A 21764-nucleotide genomic window follows, 5' to 3' on the forward strand; every position below is an offset into this window, starting at 1 on the left:
TCCAAAGGAGCGAAGAATTCAAGAAGTTAAGAGGGCATTGTGGCTATTAGAATTACATATGTGTCTGGTAAAAGTGACCAGTAGATTCTACATATATATATATATATATATATATATATATATATATATATATATATATATATATATATATATATATATATATATATATATATATATATATGTATTCTGCGCGTTTGTATACTAGTTAGGGATCTTATTAGTGGTGATTAATGAGAGTAATAATGACGGTATTAATAATACAGTAATACTAGATATTATTATTTGATTATCTGAACTTTATAAAACATTCTTGCATCAGTTCTGGAACGAAAAGAGAACTTTGTAAAAGAACATAGTTACTATTAACTGAATCTTGAGAATTAACAAGTCAATAAGTAAAATGGTAAAAGCAATGTGTAGAAGTTAGGTATATTATTTAGAGTTATTTAGAAAATTGAGAAGTTTCATCACGCTGGGTGATAAAGAGAGAGAGATGAAAGTTATTGTACGTCTCAAAGAATCGAGCGCATCCCAGCATGACTTGGCAGGGTTTTAGTGAGTTAATGATCAAATATTGACTAGGGGGATTTTAATTGCCTTTGAGTATTGCCGGCAAATACGAATTCCTGGAACTCTTGGCGTTAGTGGCACTGAGGCTGGTATCAAACGTTTGGCGATGAATGCCACTGCTTCACTCAGAAAGGAATAGCACTGATAGGTCTTTCGCTAAAAGATGAAGCGCTACTTCAAAAGACAACTCGTCGTTCAGATTGTTTAACATTCAGATATTCTGACTTCTGATTTATGTGGTAATGAATGTAATTATATGTGTTTTTTATTAAAATCCAAAATCATATGCTATGCTTTGATCTTTCTCCGTATTTATGCTCAAATCACACAAGTGTTACGCACAAACATGAAAGAATTGTGTGAAGTAATTGTAAACTGTAATTATAATCATTATAATGAAGGGAATGCCAATATTATTAATATTAATAATAAGCAGGAGAAGAATAGAGGAAGTGTGCACACACACACACTGTATATGTATGTAATATGTATATATGTGTGGGTACAAGATACATATACACAGCCCCTCTAGCCACCTTTTGTTCTCTTGCATGAGAAAAGGCGGCGTTCGTTCAGGAGATTATGAACCGTGAGCTGTAAAAAAATTAGAGAAAAACAGAAAAAAACTGAAGTGCATATTAAAATATGAGGAGGGAAAATGCTGAGGGCTTTGGGGGATATCTTGTCTTTTTTGTTCTGATGGCGGTGTGGGAAAAGAAACATTTGCTCTAACTGGTGCCTTGGTAATTACGGGAATTTTGGGTAAGGATCAATTGACTTAGAAACTGTTTATTGCACAGCGCCGTAAGAAATGAGAGGTTCATTGGAACTGAATAGAAAGGGAATGGCTTAACAAACGTAGTGGATATCAAGTACTGTATTTCTAAGAGTATCGGGATGAAAAGCCATATGGATGTAAATTCCTAACTCTATATGATTTGATCACTCACCCTTTATTAACACATCAACGGAAGGACTCATAAGGAACACACGCATAATTTAATCTAGGCCATCCGCTAAGAGGACTCCCTCCCCGCCATATACGCATATTCTTATGGAATCAGAATCTCCTGTCAGGCATTCCTGAGTGAAATCCTTTTCCCTTCTGTTTTACGGTCTTGTTTTTCATTTGTCATACGTGCCTGGTATCTGTCATTTTGGTTAAACACCCCTATCGGAGTTTGCCATGAAATCCTTGGTGCATGATATTTTTTATTTCATCAGTGGATTATTCATCATAAGGAATGATCTTTTACATGTCTGTCGAATACAGAACTTACTGAAATTTAGCAATCGCAATGTTCTGCTCTGAATTTGATTTCTTGAGAGATTAAAACCTCCACAGAACTGTCATGTAATTAAAAAAAAAAACTTATTTCAATTTAACGCATTTGAAAAGGAGATGACTCTTATGACGTCTGAACTACGGATTAAACAGTAATTTGAACGAGATTTTTTTTTTTTTTTGGTGCTGGCAGAGATTCTACTTGACGAAACGAATCTACGCAGGGATTGTCGTTCTTCTAAATCAAACGAAAGATACAGAAACTATTACAGTTAAAAGAGAGAGAGATAAAGGGTTTTTTCCAGTACTGATTGCTCTTTTATCCCTTATCAGCTTTACTGTCTTTAGCTCGCGTATGTTGTAAATCATCGTGCTTTTTATTTCTCTGCCGCAGGTTGTCCAGAACGTGAACAAGGGAGCACCGGAAGCCAGAAGAGATTTCGGGAGTGGAACAGGTGTCCATTCATCACCTGAACTCTCAAGTCGAGTTTGGAAGGAGGTCTTCCTATTCCAAGTTTCCAGGGAGTCAAAAAGGCTCAAGAAAGGATTCATATGAGCACTGAGGTAAGTTGTGTTATAATTTTTAGTTATAGAAGCTCTCGGTAGAAATACTGATATGTTAGTAATAGCAGTACTTGTTGTTGTTTTAGTAGCTGTAGTTTGTTTTTTTTATTGTGGTTGTTGTAAAATTTAAAATAATACCTATTTAAATTCACGAACTTAAAATAATACCTATTTAATTTCACGAATTCTGTCGTCTTAAAAAAATTTCCCTTGATTTAAATATTTGTCCTATTCCAGCTTTGTATGGCATTTACTGCTATAAAGGTTTATGATTAACTTAATAATAATAATATCAGTATGCAGAAACCGCAAACCTCCGCCGAGGTTGAGCACTCTATACCCATAAGGTCCCTTATCCAATTCCGTACCTATCTTAAAATTTAATCAGTTGTTGCAAATTAAGAGACCCCACTTTCAGTAAGATTTTCGTAGAAATCGAGGCATAACTTTTGGGGCAAACTTGCTAACTAGGCTATGAGACCAACAAACAAATAAACTGATCCAAGATCATAACCTCCTCCAGCCTCCTTTGCGGAAGTAATTTTAACAATTATGTTTGCCGCGAACTCTAAGAAATAAATGTCTACGTTTACCAACAATGATGTTTATCATTTGAATTTAATGTTATATTTTCCAAAATAAATGCGGGCACTCACGTACGTGGCAGATATGTATTTGTAAACCAGACTTACATTCATACATTCATTCATATGTTTCTCACTGAATGACATTCCCACAAGGTCTCAGAATAAGACCATTTGCCTGCTCCTACGTCAGATCTCGGAAGTTCATTCACATATCCAACTTATACTGAGGGCCAATGTCTCAAATTTAAGCAACGGTCCGCTTGGTTTTCCCTCGTTTATCCCCTGCAAATGTAATTCCCTCTGTTTTATGCCTCAGTTTTATTGGCCGGGATCTCGCACGAAATCGTGAAGTCCGGACATGCGATGACGATAAAGGCCAAAAAAGGCTGCATTTACACCTTCAAAGAGGAATGACAATCGGGGAAATGTCAATAGGGCTTCTCGCTCAGCACAAGGTTACTTTTATGGTACAGCAAATTAAACGGATAAGGTAGTATTTATTCTGTGTTTACGTAGTTCTCTCTTCAGTGGTCGGGAAACCGGCGTTATGAGAAGATTAAATTGCGCATTGGAAATTCAGCAAAAGAACAGAGAATTCTAAAATCTAGATGTGAATAATATCGATTTCATTCGGCTCTTTTCTTTTCATTCCTTTGGGTCTTAAACATTAAAATTTTATTAGAAGTACTATCATTCTAATGAAGCGGACACAGGAAAGTACCACTCGTTACTTTCGACCATTACCTCCAAGACAGTGGTATGAAGGCTGGCCCGCAGATAGACGACTTAAGTTGGACACGCACACCATGAATAACAATACACGAAGAATCCGTGGTAGCTGTAGTTGTAGCATGCAAATATACATACACCATACACACAGATATACTTACATACATGCACCTTACAAATATACATACACCATACATTCATATATACACCATACTTACATACATACACCATGCATACATACATAAACCATAGGCCTCTGCACCGCAGGAGATAGATTGGTAGATTGTTACCATAAAATTTCCATATCATTCTCCATCATGGCTACACCCTCTCTTCATCGACTAGATACTAGGGACCGAACTCACTGCTTATATATATATATATATATATATATATATATATATATATATATATATATATATATATATATATATATATATATAAATATATTATATATATACATATATATATATATTCCATATATAAATACACACACACACACACACACACACATATATATATATATATATATATATATATATATATATATATATATATTTATATATATTTTTGATGATTTCAGAAAAGCTTTCAGTTCTACTAAGCAGTGTCTTCAGTCACCATCGGCCTACATGCCAACGCACACAACAAACAGACGAATGCATACCCCTGGAGAATATTTTTAGCCACTTTGTCAAACCCGAAATTGACATGAACTGTCCAATACATACAAAACGCACTGTCTTTAACAGCAAACAAAGAGAAATGAATAATCGACCGAGGTATTTTCATTAAAACAACGACAGGGTATTCCGTCATTCAAAATGATTAGGACACTATGGAACTCAGATGATTTTCTTTCGATAAAATGACGTCAGTCACTTGAAATATTTCTAAGAGATAAAAAGGCAAGTCTAAACCTTTTTTGGGTATTATTCGTGGGAAAAGATCAGGAAGACGTGAATCATATAAATTGGAAATCTATTCTTTGGTACTTGTAACTGCTGATGACACTTTCACACATTGTCTTGATTAAAATAGCAGTACATTGACATGTCGAGTTCCATTATGTCAGTTATGTCATAATCAAATAGATCATTTGAATATGATTTGGGAAACAATTAAGTACCTTCTTTGACTCTTTATATTTAGGAATGAACGTGGGGAAACAAATTTGTAAATTTCAGATCTTCTCTTGTGCATAACCAACTTTTTTTTTACGTGTGTAAGTAATTGCATGCGTATACATTCACATATACAAACGTTAGCAGGTGTACGAGAAAATTCCGTTTGTAAACAAAATAGCCAAACATGCAGATAATATAAGAATCATCCAGAACGATCGTCCATCTCTAGATGGGCGAAAATGTTCACAAGGAACATTGTCGCCCATCTAGAGATGGACGATCGTTTTGGATGATTCCTACAACATCTGCATGCTTTGGTACTGCCTTTGGTCCCCCAACCAATCCTTCCTTATTTTTGACCTCATAAAAGAGTTCGCAGTTCAGTGTGAACTTATTTTTAAAATTGCTTTTACACGTGAGGTAAAACTGAACTACTAACTCATGTCCATGGAATTGTATAATTACAAAACTGATTAAGCATATGTGACCGCCCTTGAGTAAAAATATTTCTTCATTTTAAAGTAATGAAGATATAGTAACTGGGATCCTTCTCAGTATTTCAAAGGGCCCGGGAGAACACCATTTATACTTTGGGGGAAATAATGCTTCGCCCGCCTTTGCGTAATATCATATCTCGGACGTTTTTATAGCCAAGAAGGGATGGAGCTCAGCCTTGTTAGAGTAAAAATGCTGAGTGAAATTAGGGTTTTTCGCTGCAGTTTTTTCTTTGAAGGTATGAGATTTTGGGGGGAAATTACGTGGCCTTCAGGTTGAATACCCAGAAGAAGAGTTATGCGAGAGAGAGAGAGAGAGAGAGAGAGAGAGAGAGAGAGAGAGAGAGAGAGAGAGAGAGAGAGAGAGAACGGAAGGAGATATAAAATAAGTTAATCACAGCTTGAAGTTTTTACATATCACTTCAGTTACGATGAGGAATATGGCGAACGTTTTGTTGTTCCTTTGCAGGACACTCTGTCAGGATAACACGATGTGAAACGGGGAAGATTTCTGAAAAGGCATTTACATGCTTTTCATTTTATCCTCAACATTTAGCAATTTACTCTGGTCATTTGTTAAATTATTTGCGTTATCTGTGTCTTGTTTTCACATTTATCTGTATTTTAATGTTCCCTACAGTTCAAGGAAAGAATCAGCAGTAATAATTGACACAACTCTTCTCATACTAAATTTTTTGCAGTTAACTAAAGAAATAACTCGAAATTTTCAGATTTTATTTTTTCATTCTTTTTACCAGCTAAACTAGAGAAACAGTAACAAAAGATACAAAACTTATGAGAGAAATACTTAACTCCAACGGTAATTATTTGGTTTTAACCTACCTACTCATAGTGACCTAACTCCAACGGTAATTATTTGGTTTTAACCTACCTACTCATAGTGACCATGAGGACTGTAAAACACGCGCCACAGTCTCTCTAGTTTTCTGTAAAAGAACACTATAGTGCCGACTTTGTCTGTCCGTCCTCGCTTTATTCTGTCCGCACTTTTTTCGGTCCACACTTTTTCTGTCCGCCCTCAGGTCTTAAAAACTACTGAGGCTAGAGGGCTGCAAATTGTTATGTTGATCATCCACCATCCAGTCATCAAACACACCAAATTGCAGTCCTCTAGCCTCAGTAATTTTCATTTTATTTAAGGTTAAAGTTAGCCATGATCGTGAGTGGCACCGCTATAGGTGCCAACAACACAGGCCACCACCGGGCCGCGGCTGAGAGTTTCATGGGCCGTGGCTGAGTTTTATACAGCATTATACGCTGTACAGAAAACTCGATTGCGCCGAAGAAACTTCGGGGCACTTTTTACTTGTTTTTACTTTGAGCTGATGGTAAAATCCTCTGCAATCTCACGGAAGCTTCTAGCATCTGACTGGTAGGTGTTTTGTAGCAGCTGAAAATAAACGAATCTCTTCTTGTATTTTCAAAGACACGATAAGCATCCAAAAATGTCAGCCTCGCATCACTATCCTGTATGATTTTGCTTATCAACGAGACTAGAAGATTAATGATTTAACGCTTCAAGAATAAAAAAAGGAAGTTAAAATCATGATTGTAAAATCATTCCCTATAGACAGATAATGTATTTGGATTGTAGACTCTGCTGTGTGGAGAGGAACCCGTGCTCCAACCAGTCACAAGTAGCTTCGATTGTATAATCGATGTTTACCGCCAGCTCCAGAGAAACATACTGTAGTAAATTATCCAGGGAGCATGCAGGAAATTACACAGGTTAGCTGACTCAACGACTGATTTGTCAGTGTGAACATAAGTCTTAACGGAAAACATGAAAACGAGACTTTTGCGCCACTGACCTTCGCATTCCTATTTATATTGTCTTATTCGCCATTGATGTTAAATGTAATTGTATGCAGACATGCCAGAACTCAGAATTCAATAAATTTACTTAATCCTTTAGCTATTGTAGAGAATATAATTGGAAATGTTTTTTACCTGACACTTTTGGCAATTAGCTCAATATATAAAGCATCTGTCATTTAATGAAATAATCAATTATTATTTGATAACTTAAACATTTTACGAGAAGAATATCTAACTTCGGAAGAGCACCACATAACTGGAACATATCCTTTTCCAGCGAAAACTCAGATAATGGATCCAAGGGATGCGTCATTAAACGCAGGGAAGAGTTTTCCAGGTGAGAACTCGATCCCCATTACCTGCAATGTTTGGACATGAGGCGAAACGTGCTAACTCGTTTGCCGGTGCGGGGAGAGATTTTCGGATGGGCTGCCATTACGCAGCTTTGCAATGATATTTTTATTTTCCAAATATAAACTGAATGCGGCTGATGCAGCCATCGCCTTCAACAATACCTGTTTGAAAGAGGGCCTACTACCCACCTATTATTATTATTATTATTATTATTATTATTATTATTATTATTATTATTATTATTATTATTATTATTATTATTATTATTATTAAAATGTCCGTTTATGATATGCAACGTCTGGATGTTTAATTCTGATCGCATGGGCACAACAAGCCAATTCTTCTCAACTTAATCCTTAGTCGGGGCCGCTGCTTTTAATGAACCTTTTCCAACACCTCAGTTCATAATTTATTTTAGCAGATGTTTTCCAGACGGATGCCTTCCTGACTCCAGCCCTCCCTATAGACAATAATAATAATAATAATAATAATAATAATAATAATAATAATAATAATAATAATAATAATAATAATAATAATAATATTATTATTATTATTATTATTATTATTATTATTATTATTATTATTATTATTATTATTATTATTATTATTATTAGAGAGAATTCATTAAGTTCCGTTCTTTAAGTTCATATTATTATTGGTATTTTTTTTTATGCTAGAGAGGAAAACGATCAAATGAATCTTTCAGTCGTAAAACCTGTATGTCTGAAATTATTATTTCGGAAAATTTTGATGACTTAGGTCATGTGACATTGAGGCCAAATTGTTTGTTGGTGGATAAACTAAGGAGCTTCTTTTCTCCAGAACGGCTGTTGGGAAATCCATCATATTTTGCATATATTACTTCTGACGATACCAAATAACATTTGTTGTACTGGCCTCAGTCCGTTTCCAGATGTGGCCGTAGCTGTCACGTTTACTGGGGCACGTGTGTTGAAGGGTGCCGGAATGAAATGGTATGTTAGATGTATTGGATTCTGCTGAAAATCCACAGAAAATTAATCATATTTTACATAGATCATTTACTTATGCTACCATATGGAAGTTGTTTACATTTCATGTCAATCTGTACATTAATCGCGGTAGGCCAACCACGTCAATATGGTTATGGCACAGAATTTCGTAAGTTTGTGTAAGGTTTGCATTGGTCTGATTTCATTCAATTTGGTTTGTGGGCTCTTACAGCAGTGGGAAAGCGACTCATACAGAAAAATCAACTCATTTGCACATTTTTCACGTAATCCTCTCTCTCTCTCTCTCTCTCTCTCAATATATAAATATATATATTATATATATATATATATATATATATATATATATATATATATATATATATATATATATATATATATATATATGTATATATTATCCTGAGGCATTCTAAGCATGTTGTGTTTAGGAGATACACATCATATATTATGGCAGCAGTGAAACGTAATAAAGACGTCATGCCATATAGTAACAAAACACGTGACGTTAGATAGGACTCACTGCTATTATACTCTCTCTCTCTCTCTCTCTCTCGCTCTCTCTCTCTCTCTCTCTCTCTCTCTCTCTCTATATATATATATATATATATATATATATATATATATATATATATATATATATATATATATATATATACACATACATACATACATACATACATACACACACACACACAGAGCAGAGAGAGAGAGTTTGTCAGAGGATGATGATCATAAGTATTATCTAATGTCACCTGTTTTATTACTAGCTGATATGGCGTCTTTGTTACATTTCACCGCTGCCATAATATGAAATGTTACATCTAAACACAACATCCTTAGGACGCCTCAGGGTAACTTCTATATATTTTGCATTAGGGTGTATAGGGACACTGATAGTTGGTTATTTCATTTTGTTCCAGAATAAAATTAGCATTGGCAACCAGTTTGAAACTGATGGATTTCTTGAAGCGCAGCATCACTGATTCGCATGTGGTGTTATTATTATTATTATTATTATTATTATTATTATTATTATTATTATTATTATTATTATTATTATTATTATATTATTAGATAAACTGTAATTCAATTGTTACAGAAGATGTAGACTCATTAGGAGATTTGTTGATGTAAGTTCGGTTTACCACAATAAATTTATCCACAAATCATGTAAAGGTAAAGAACTTTACATATTTGAGTGACGATGAAACTAACGCTCGATTCCTCAAACAAATTTATTTTACTGTATTGATTTGATTATCTTTCCTATTTATTTATTTCCATTCACATTGTGTAATAATTCTCTTTCTTCTCTTTTCTCCGTTTAATTTTTCTTCTTCCCAGCTTAATCCCTATTCGGGGTTGCTGTTTCCAATACTCCTTTTCTAGGTGGTTCTAACGACCTTGGAACGGCATGTTTTATCATTTATTTCGACAGATGTTTGACGGATTGATGCCCCTCCTGACTTTAACTCTCCCCCCCCCACCTTTAATTTATATGTGGTGGGAATTTTTCAAGCATGTGTATGTTACATGTAAACGATTAAATGTTTTGAATAATAATAATAATAATAATAATAATAATAATAATAATAATAATAATAATAATAATAATAATAATAATAATAATAATGTGGAAATCAAGAACCTGCTTTTAGGATGTAATACATAAGTTTAATATGAAAGAAAAATGATGCAGGTATTGATGACGTAGAAAGCGTCTGTGTGAGATATGCAAATAAATGTCCACTAAAAAGGCGAAGTTCGTTTCCTCCCTTTATTTAACAAAGCAGATGGAGACGTCTGTCTCCTGAGGAGGTCAGGGGAATTAATAAGTCGTCAAAATCAACCACACCCGTATCGGTGTGAAAGCATACGCACACGCGAACACACGCTTTAACCTCGAACATGAGGCGGAACTCGGAACACACACCACATACGTTATATGCGCATGTGGTCCTTTAACAGGATGTCAAAATATCAGTTAACTAATAAAAATGTAAGACTACTTGGATTTGATAAACACAATACCGGAAAACGGCAGATAGGTTACCACTTGATCATGCCTCCTCCGTTGCAAGTAATGTGTCTATATTTCACTATCTTGTATATACATATCAGTATTTATTTATCACATATATAGTTACATTTTGCAGGATTCCTCTAGGAAATGGGTTTTATTATATGGTGTAGCGCCATCTGACTGAAGTCTGTCATTGTTCAAAACAGGTCATATTTTTCTTTTTTTTTTGAAATGGTGAACTGATCTTAAGCATATTTAAGACCTTGCATAAACAAGTTGACCTGATTCAGATTTTGTGTCAAAATGGGTAGCATCCATGGCCTAATAAATGTTCTAACTCTACCAGTGGAAGCCATTTCCATATCATATATCGTTGTAATTATGCCAAAATAATTCTTATAAAACGTCGAAATGCAGCACGACCTTTGATAAGTTTTTATTTTATTTATTTATTTATTTTTGCATTCTTACGCAGACTTAAAGTTGCTTAGAAGCTTTACACTAAAAGGTAATGTAAGGCCTTTGTTATGAATTATTTTAGAAAATTTGTGTATAAGAACAAACCCAAAAGTTCTGATCTTCTAGGTTCAGATAAGCTTCGATGGCATCATGTTATAGTTGAGCAAAACAGAAAATACAGAACTTGCGTAATCGTAAATACCACAAATCCGCAATTATAACCAATTATGTTATTAAAGGTTATTTGAGGATCGCTTGAATGATGAATCAATGGGTAAGGAAGCTGATGAATTGAGGTCACAAGCTCTCCAGGAAAAGGCGAAGAAGATGGCGTTATTTCTTTTGTAAAGTTACTAACAAATCTTTACGTGGTCGAATCAGTTCATGGCTGCTGAAAGTTAATTATCTCCATGTTGACAGAGATGTCAGCAATGGCAGCCAATGCAGCGCCTGCAAGAGAACCGTATAGTTTTTTTCAATAAGCATGACGATTCATCAGGCTTTTCATGCAATTATTCCTTCCTTCTCAGATAAAATCTATTATTAATAACCCTTCACAAGAATGTAAAAGGCATCCCCATATTTCAAAATTGGTTGCGTTTACAGCAAAATCATTTACGGTCTTGTCTGATCGTTCGCCATATCACAAAAGCGAACTTGAATCATTTTCTATATGATGTCAGTCTCAATCATTAAGTTTACCATCTCTTATAGCACCGGTATATTTGTAAAAAATGGTCCAGGTAAATTATTTTTGAGAATAAGTAAAGTTATGCTTGCATCACAAATGATTTTGAAGGTACTCGAGCTCTATAGTTCACTTATTCAATAAGAACGTAAATTAACTTGAATATATTCACAGAAATACCTCCAGTATGCCAAAGAAAAGCTCTTGGAAAATCGTAATTACGCAAGGTTCTTTTTTAGGTGATTGTAAAAATAAATGCAAAGCCTCACACTCCAATTAAGCATTTGTGTGCATGTATGTATGTATGTATGTATGTATGCAAATGATGTTGTACGAGAAACATAAGAAGATGAAACCCAATCTCATTATTTTTTTTTTTTTCCTATAAAAGTTCTTTTACATTTGTATCCAATCTTTTATCCCATGACAGTCATGAGCATTTTGCATTTCGCTTCCTGTATTATGATAAAGCTTTCTTGATGTAAACAGTACATTCATCTAAAAATAGCGTCGATGCTTTAGCAGCCTGCGCAAATACCAGAACAATGATAAACAAAGATCTTTTATGTCGGTGAACAAGTTGAAACATTTTTCAATAAAACCGGAATAGGATTTCGTCAGTGGTGTTGGTCATTAAAAGGCTCTCTGAAGTAAACATCTGAAACTAAAATATAAAAACATTGCGGCACATAAAGGTATTTTGTTATCGTATATTTAAATAATAAATTCTTAGCATTTGAAAATAAGGCGCTCAGAAGAATAGGAATTAACTGGAGGGATAGGACATTAAATAACAGAATTAGAGAAGTAACGGGGGTGCGGCCGGTCGATGAGTATGTTGGCCATGTGTGTAGAAGACAGGGAATAGTACGACATACACCGGGGTGGGTTGCCCTTGGTAGAAAAAAAAAGTACATCTTAGTTTAACCAGACCACTGAGCTGATTAACAGCTCTCCTAGGGCTGGCCCGAAGGATTAGACTTATTTTACCTGGCTAAGAACCAACTGGTTACCTAGCATCCGAACCACATTATGACGAGAAATGAATTTCTATCACCAGAAATAAATTCCTCTAATTCTTCACTGGCCGGTCGGAGAGTCGAACGCTGGGCCAACAGCGTGCTAGCCGAGAGCCCTTGGTAGAAGAGGTAGAGGTAGGCCAAAGGAGACGTGGTTAAGGACAATGAGGCAGGAAGCAGGAGACGAGTGTTGGGGAGATCTTGAGGAGTTAGCCCGGGACAGAATGTGGTGGTGGTAGGGGTTCGTCGAGGCCCTATGCATCCCATAGGTGCCACAGGAAAGGATTGATTGATATTTAAAGTTAAAATGTGACTGGAAATCTTGTGAAACCTGAAAGAACTTAAGTCTCTTTTCCTAGACTTTCGTGAATGGGATAAGGAATAACCCTGGCGGGTCAAGAACTCCTTCTGCTCCGAAGAAATCGGCTAAGGGCAACTTCCATATCGTGGCGGCCTTTTCTTTATTCGGTTCGTGAAAGGCCATTGTGAGCGAAATCCGCTTCCCGAGAGCTGTGGCACGTTCTTTTGTGGCTTCGGAATTCCTTCCAAAGTGGAAGTCGCCACTCGCCTTGATATAACGACAAAATGAGATGAAACCAGGCAATACACGTGTCGTATCGAAGAAGATTAGAGAGAAAAAAAAAAATAGCTGCTTATTTCGAGAGCTGAAAATGGTTTAATTTAGGTTCAAGTAGTGACTGATATACATGATAATTAGTTAACTGTAGAGAGTCTTGGCAAGGGTGGAGATGGGTTCAGGCCTAACAACCTCACCTCACGGGAGGTTTAACATCTTTTTGGGCCAGCCAAATTTAAGGCAAAAGTCTTATCCTCATACATACATACATATATATATATATATATATATATATATATATATATATATATATATATATATATATATATATATATATATATATATATATATATATATATATATATATATATATATATATATATATATATATATATACATGCATACATACATACATACATGCATACATAGAGACGTATGCACAGGCATGTGTGTATGTTTAACCAAGAAGGATAACGAAAGGAGAAGACAAGCCGTTTAGAAGGAGGCCACGGTCAAGCCGTTTTCAGCGCCTCTCAAAGCACATCAGAAGTCTATCCCATTCTACGAGTATGACAGTGGCCTTGCCAGAGCCTAAATGAGCGTCTCATTACGGAAGAACCGCCGCATCATTAAGAGACTCGAGATATTAATGACCCACCTTAACAAGGGCGCGCTTGGACCTAAAGTAGATCACATTCAATTCGTAATGGCCGGAGCTTTTATTTACCGCCAGTGATATTTCACATATGATAAATACAGAAATAGATCAACACCAGCAGCTCGGTGATTTTACATAACTCAGGCTAGATAAACACAAGAAAAAGAAAGGGGAAGCAGAACAGTTGGAGATTAAGTTATCTGCCCTTGTCTAGTTCATTCCAAATAGAATAAAATCAAAAGGGGAAGGAGTAGGAATATATACAGCATATGTGTGTTGTGTACTGGAACAAATCAACACATTATCACGTCTTTCACACAAAGAAATTTGTGACTCACATCGGGATCGATCCCTGGTCTCTAATGTAAGGCCAGGGTGCTACCATTTGATCCTGTCAATTGGTAGCTCCTGGGCTATCATTTGCGAGATTAGGGTTCGATTCCGATGTGAGTCGCAAATTTATTTCTATGAAACACGTGCTAATGTGTTGACTATTCAATCATACTCGTGTTGATGGTGTATCCGAATGAACTGCTACCAGCTGACTCACTGCTGGGTCGGGAAGTTGTCTAAAATTTGCTGATACATCAGGCGGCAGCCTACCGGGAAAAACCTCAGGTGCAGGGTACTCACGTTCCAACTTCTTTTGACCTGTGTGGGTTAATTGGTAATGCCATGGTCTTTCATTTAAGAAAACGTAGTTCGATCCTAATGTGACTAAAAATTTGTATATATATATATATATATATATATATATATATATATATATATATATATATATATATATACATGTACAATCACTCAAAAAAGTTTTGCAACATACTTCAAAACTTTTCGGACAAGATGTCGCTATTTGGCAACTCAGTTGTAAGCGCGTGAAACAACTGAACGCTAGTGGTGGGTCCGAGAAATTACCTGCAGTTTCCCTTAAGCAGGGCTTTTTCTGATACTGCTTACTGTTGTCATATTTTACTTAATTAAAGGATGTTACTGTAATACTTCAGAGGTCATCGCTGTTCTTATGTTTTAATATTTTCATCTCCAACTGCCATTACTATCGTTGTTTTATCTCCTTCATATGTGTGAACTTTGTAGACATAGGCCTACGACTGTTACAAGTTGAACTGTTAGTCTTATTAACATCAACAAATACGACTTTTGTAAAGATTTGCTTCAAATTATTATTAATTAAATTTTTGAATGACTAATCCTATGTATATTGTGAACCAGTGAAACTTAATATAAAATATACTGAACTAGACTAACAGATTTCACGTCTATTTTTGTAATACATAGAATATAATCGCATATACACACACACACATACATACATACATACACACACACACACACACACACACACACACATATATATATATATATATATATATATATATATATATATATATATATATATATATATATATATATATATATATATAATGCAGTTATCATGTGTAATTTCTCATTTCTTTCGTTGCTACTTAGGCCTATCATTTTGATGCCTCTTATGAAGTTAACTGAATATATAACGCCTATTTTTGTATTTCTTATTATCTAAGTTTCTAAAGAATTAAAATTAGCTAGAAGTTCAACATTAATTTAGTTAATGCTAAATGCCAGCAGTGAAGAAGACTACCATGCTCATCAGTGGAGAATGTCTCCTCCTCATCGCAAAAGATGACTCGTACAGAAATCATCGGCCACTGGATTATATTATAACGCAAACCCTAGCCTCTATTCTTTGTGTTTCGCTGATGTGAAGTGTGTCTTGGCAGGAGTATGATGAAATAATATCTTGGTCTCATGTAGCCTGTTACGGACGGTTTGAGCAGCAACTTGAAGGGAGAGCGTAATGTTCTCTCTTTATAGCAACATCGGTAGTCAGGGGGGAGTTAGGCGGAGCTCCTTCAGTGATCATCCGATGATGATACTTAACAGTAGTGCAACAATGAGGTTGTCCTCCAGTTTTTACCATGAATTTATCATGTTTCTCCGTTCTCTCTGTTGTTGTATCCCTCTATACATGGTTGTTTTATTTACGCTAAGCTGCCGAGCAATATCTACGATAGAAACATTAGTCTTATGCAAGCTAATGATTGTGGTCCGGCTTAGTGACGAGACAGTTTAAACTTTTCCTGCCCGAGTGTGGAGTCACACGATAACATACGACGTTATGAAATTTTTTCTTTTTTGTTTTTGACAACGATAATGGTTGAATTCTTTCTTTCTTTATATATATATAAAATTTCATTGATGGTTATTCAATATTATTTTATTAGTCAATAAGCTTTTATCTGGATTCGAAATATAGTTTCGTCGTTGACTCTTTTGCACAATCATCTGAAGTGAAATGTTTCAAAATGTTTCGTCATTTTTCGTAATATGAATTTTTCACTCACCATTCTTTTTTTATATTGTTAACTGTATGATTAATAACCAAAATCGAATAAGAAAATGACATTTCCTTGTAAATATCAAGAGAACAAATTACTGTTAGGTGAACGAAAACTTCTGGAACACGTTGCAAAACATTTTTGAGTGACTACATATGCGTGTGTGTATTATATACATATTTGTGCGTTTATATATATATATATATATATATATATATATATATATATATATATATATATATATATATATAGTATATATGCATATGAACTTTGAATGTCACAAACTTTAAAATTATCACAATCGCCGCAGCCGCCGTTACACTAAATCTAAAAGTTATTATCTTTCTAATGCCAAGACTGCTAGGACCTTCTACTCATAGAAATTCGTGGTTTAACCTTGATTGAGTGACCATGTCGTCTATTAGAAGAATGATTTCTTTAAGATCCGGAAACAAATTAAAACTAGGAGACATTTCTAAAGCTTAGCAATACATGGAAGAGACAATTAGTTTTTACTGTTAGATAGATGTCTTTTTAATAACTCATCGCTCTTATCCATTCCAAATGTGACCGATCAGCAGAAATTGAAACAGTCTGAATTAATCAGGGAAACAGAACAACGAAAGCGGAATGTATACATAAAGAAAGAATTGCTGCCATCGCAGTCTTTGAACCCTAAAAACAAGAGGAATTGACCTCACTTAGCTATTTGAATATAGACTGACAATGGGAGAAGCTGTTGTTGGCGGTACAACCATCACTTTGGAAAAGAAAATAATATGGAGTCATATTCGAATGAAAGATTACTTTGCGCTAATTTTGGAGAGAAACTCCAGTGAATGATAACATGGAGTAAAAAAAAACAATATCAATTTGATATATTAATATTTTGAGTCCCTTTCGTGTTTGATTTCATGTCAAATCATTTACATAATTTTGAAGTCATGTTCCTTTAGCATTGATTATCATTTCTCCAAACATGCACTAAATGATATTGATACTTTTCAATGCTTACGACAAGCCTACGTACACAATCATGTGCACAAGCGCACAACAATTAGCGCGCATTACACAAACACATACACACACACACTCTCTCTCTCTCTTTTCTGTGTATGCATATGTCTACCTACCTACCAATATATATATATATATATATATATATATATATATATATATATATATATATATATATATATATATATATATATATATATATATATATATATATATATATATATATTTCACAGCAATTTCAGCCATAATACTCACTAAGATTTAATTATGATAACGATATCATACTTGTTTGGTTATATACTTTACTTTCACGAAAGGGACATTGCTCCATATAAATACATACTTATATAAATATGCCTATATATATATATATATATATATATATATATATATATATATATATATATAATCAAAATTTCAACCGTCCTTTAATATCAATTCACTCTACCTCGGAAATAATATATTTTCATATATATTTACCGAAGGGAATTTTTAGTTGATAATAAGTCCACCGTCCGTGGGGTCGAACCAGCGACGGACGAGGAATCAGGACTACAGTGACACACTAACGCTTTCGGCCACTAGAGGGTATAAGTGAATAACATCTCCCATCATCTCACCCGTCGAACTCAGGTGTTTTGCATTTTGGAGACGATATCCACCACCTCTGCCATGTTGACCGTGTAGTGCGTTTGTCGCGCGTAGCCATAATATGACTATTTATCACATCACCGTGATTCATATACAATCAAAAGCTACAACCGTCCTTTAATATCAATTCACTCTACCTCGGGAAATAATATATTTTCATATATGTTACTGAAGGAATTTTAGTTGATAATAAGTCCACCGTCCCGTGGGGTCGAACCAGCGACGGACGAGGAATCAGGACTACAGTGACACACTAACGCTTTCGGCCACTAAAAATTCCCCTTCGGTAACATATATGAAAATATATTATTTCCGAGGTAGAGTGAATTGGATATTAAAGGACGGTTGTAGCTTTCTGATTGTATATGAATCACGGTGATGTGATAAATAGTCATAATATGGCTACGTGCGACAAAAGCACTACACGGTCAACACGGCAGAGGTGGGTGGATATCGTCTCCAAACGCAAAACACCTGAGTTCGACGGGTGAGATGATGGGAGATGTTATTCACTTATACCTCTTGTGGCCGAAAGCGTTAGTGTGTCACTGTAGTCCTGATTCCTCGTCCGTCGCTGGTTCGACCTTCACGGGACGGTGGACTTATTATCAACTAAAAATTCCCCTTCGGTAACATATATGAAAATATATTATTTCCGAGGTAGAGTGAATTGGATATTAAAGGACGGTTGTAGCTTTCTGATTGTATATGAATCACGGTGATGTGATAAATAGTCATAATATGGCTACGTGCGACAAAAACGCACTACACGGTCAACATGGCAGAGGTGGGTGGATATCGTCTCCAAACGCAAAACACCTGAGTTCGACGGGTGAGATGATGGGAGATGTTATTCACTTATACCTCTTTTGTGGCCGAAAGCGTTAGTGTGTCACTGTAGTCCTGATTCCTCGTCCGTCGCTGGTTCGACCCCACGGGACGGTGGACTTATTATCAACTAAAAATTCCCCTTCGGTAACATATATGAAAATATATTATTTCCGAGGTAGAGTGAATTGGATATTAAAGGACGGTTGTAGCTTTCTGATTGTATATGAATCACGGTGATGTGATAAATAGTCATAATATGGCTACGTGCGACAAACGCACTACACGGTCAACATGGCAGAGGTGGGTGGATATCGTCTCCAAACGCAAAACACCTGAGTTCGACGGGTGAGATGATGGGAGATGTTATTCACTTATACCTCTCTTGTGGCCGACCGAAAGCGTTAGTGTGTCACTGTAGTCCTGATTCCTCGTCCGTCGCTGGTTCGACCCCACGGGACGGTGGACTTATTATCAACTAAAAATTCCCCTTCGGTAACATATATGAAAATATATTATTTCCGAGGTAGAGTGAATTGGATATTAAAGGACGGTTGTAGCTTTCTGATTGTATATGAATCACGGTGATGTGATAAATAGTCATATATATATATATATATATATATATATATATATATATATATATATATATATATATATATATATATATATATATATATATATATATATATATATATATATATTATAGAAAGTGTTGATATCTCTTAGATGTAGCGAAAGGTCTTACAGTTTCACAATATAAAAGAAAAGAATTAATTGAAAGCATTTGTCTTCCGTAAGTACTGGCTTTTACATAGGGACCTTTTTGAACTAAGTTATTCTCAATTCAGTTAGGAATTGTCAGGCTGATGATCGTCGTCCCCTTATGTATACATATTCTCCCACTGATTTCTATGGAGACCTTTAGAACAATGGAAACAAGCAAAAAATGTGCCGAAGTTTCTTCGGCGCCATCCAGTGTTCTGTACAGCCGCTCAAGCGTCTCATCAAGGCCGCCGAAAATAGATCTATCTTTCGGTGGTCTCGGTATAATGCTGTATGAGCCGCGGCCCATGAAAATTTAACCACGGCCCGGTGGTGATCTATCCTATATAGTTGCCAGAGGCACGATTATGGGTAACTTTAACCTTAACTAAAATAAACACTACCGAGGCTAGAGGGCTGCAATTTGGTATGTTTGATGATTGGAAGGTGGATGATCAACGTACCAATTTGCAGCCCTCTAGCCTCGGTAGTTTTTAAGATCTGAGGGCGGACAGAATAGACTGCGGACGGACAGACAAAGCCGGCACAACAGTTTTCTTTTGCAGAAAAGTAAAAAAGGATTCCCCTACCTTTCCTCCCTTCTGCTAATTACATCTCAAACACCCCAGGGGATTTCTCCCCTGTGAAGATTCCTCAACATTTTCAGTCTACCTTCTCCATGCCACGATTCTTCCCTTCGTAGATAATTAACAGCTGTCTATTCTTCTTGTTTGCAAACCGTCACACACTCGGCCACCCTTTGCCTTTGGCAAATAACAATTATAACGCCCCTCTCTCTCTCTCTCTCTCTCTCTCTCTCTCTCTCTCTCTCTCTCTCTCTCTCTCTCTCTCTCTCTCTCTCTCTCAGCGTGTCTTATCTGATACTTGTTTATCATTTGTGTGTATGTATGAGAGAGAGAGAGAGAGAGAGAGAGAGAGAGAGAGAGAGAGAGAGAGAGAGAGAGAGAGAGAGAGAGATTTTTATGAAGATATCAAAAAGTGTCGTTAACTTAAAATACAGTTTATCAGCCATACGGTTTTGCGGCGGGGCCCCTTTACCTGCGAGTGTAACTACCTACCTGGGCTTGGCCACCCAAAACATTCCCTGACCTTTCACAACCAAACATCCACTACCATCCGGCTGCCTCACTGAAATAACTTATCACCCTTAAATTAGTCTCTGCTAATAAAATCAAAGTGAAAGACGGGGCAAAACTGATTTTACTCCCAAAAGACATTTCATTACGAAACCTGATTTCCCCATCTCCTGTGCCATCTAAATTGAAACTGAAATATTTGCCAGTATCGTAGGTAACTTCAATAAACATACATACATACACACACACATATATATACGTATATATATACATATATATATATATATATATATATATATATATATATATATATATATATATATATATATATATTTAATATATGAAGTTTTTCCTTGTAGCCCTGGCCCTAATTGCCAGCGCCGTCGCCAGAAGGAAAGGGCTCCCGCTGATTAGAATTCAGCATTAGTATCAGCTGTGGCAGTCGTCACAACAGATTTAGCATTGTACATCGGTTCCCTCACATGGCTGACATGGCATAAGGACCTAAGGGTGTTAGGTAATCACTATGGCTTGTTCCACCAATAATAGAGAAAAGTTTTTTATTTATTTCGATTTTACATATGGAGTAAACCAGAATTTTCTAATATAAAGAACCGTGCCTCCATATGTAAAATCTAAATAAATAAAAAACATTTCTCTATTATTGGTGGAACAAGCCATAGTGATTACCTAACACCCTTGAGTCCTTATACATCAAACGGCTTGTTCCGTCTTTGAACTCTAACGTTTCCGCTTCTCCTCTTAATCTAGCATAACTGAAGTCGTAGGATGGGGTCAAGTCTTGGTCATTCGTTCTTCTCCTTCTCCTTTGAATGGTTTGTTCAGCACTGGTTTCTTTTTACTGTATATGTTTCAAGTTTTATTAATTTTAATTTTTGTAAATAATTTTTTTTCCTTTTAACTTTATCTTTTAAAATATGGCCTTTTTGATGTGTTTTATGGACCCTGTTATATGCCTTTATATATATATATATATATATATATATATATATATATATATATATATATATATATATATATATAT

At 35.5% G+C, this 21764-nt stretch overlaps 1 long non-coding RNA gene across 1 annotated transcript in view; it reads left to right on the forward strand.

The window, feature by feature from the left end:
* The window catches only part of LOC136832401 (uncharacterized), a 40457-nt gene that overhangs the window by 7177 nt on the left and 11516 nt on the right, over positions 1-21764 (forward strand). The window contains exon 2 of the long non-coding RNA XR_010851178.1: positions 2250-2419. This is a non-coding gene — a long non-coding RNA (uncharacterized lncRNA). The remainder of the gene's footprint in view (positions 1-2249; positions 2420-21764) is intronic.

This window comes from Macrobrachium rosenbergii, chromosome 49, assembly GCF_040412425.1.
Source record: "Macrobrachium rosenbergii isolate ZJJX-2024 chromosome 49, ASM4041242v1, whole genome shotgun sequence".
In the NCBI taxonomy this organism is placed as follows: Eukaryota; Metazoa; Arthropoda; class Malacostraca; order Decapoda; family Palaemonidae; genus Macrobrachium; species Macrobrachium rosenbergii.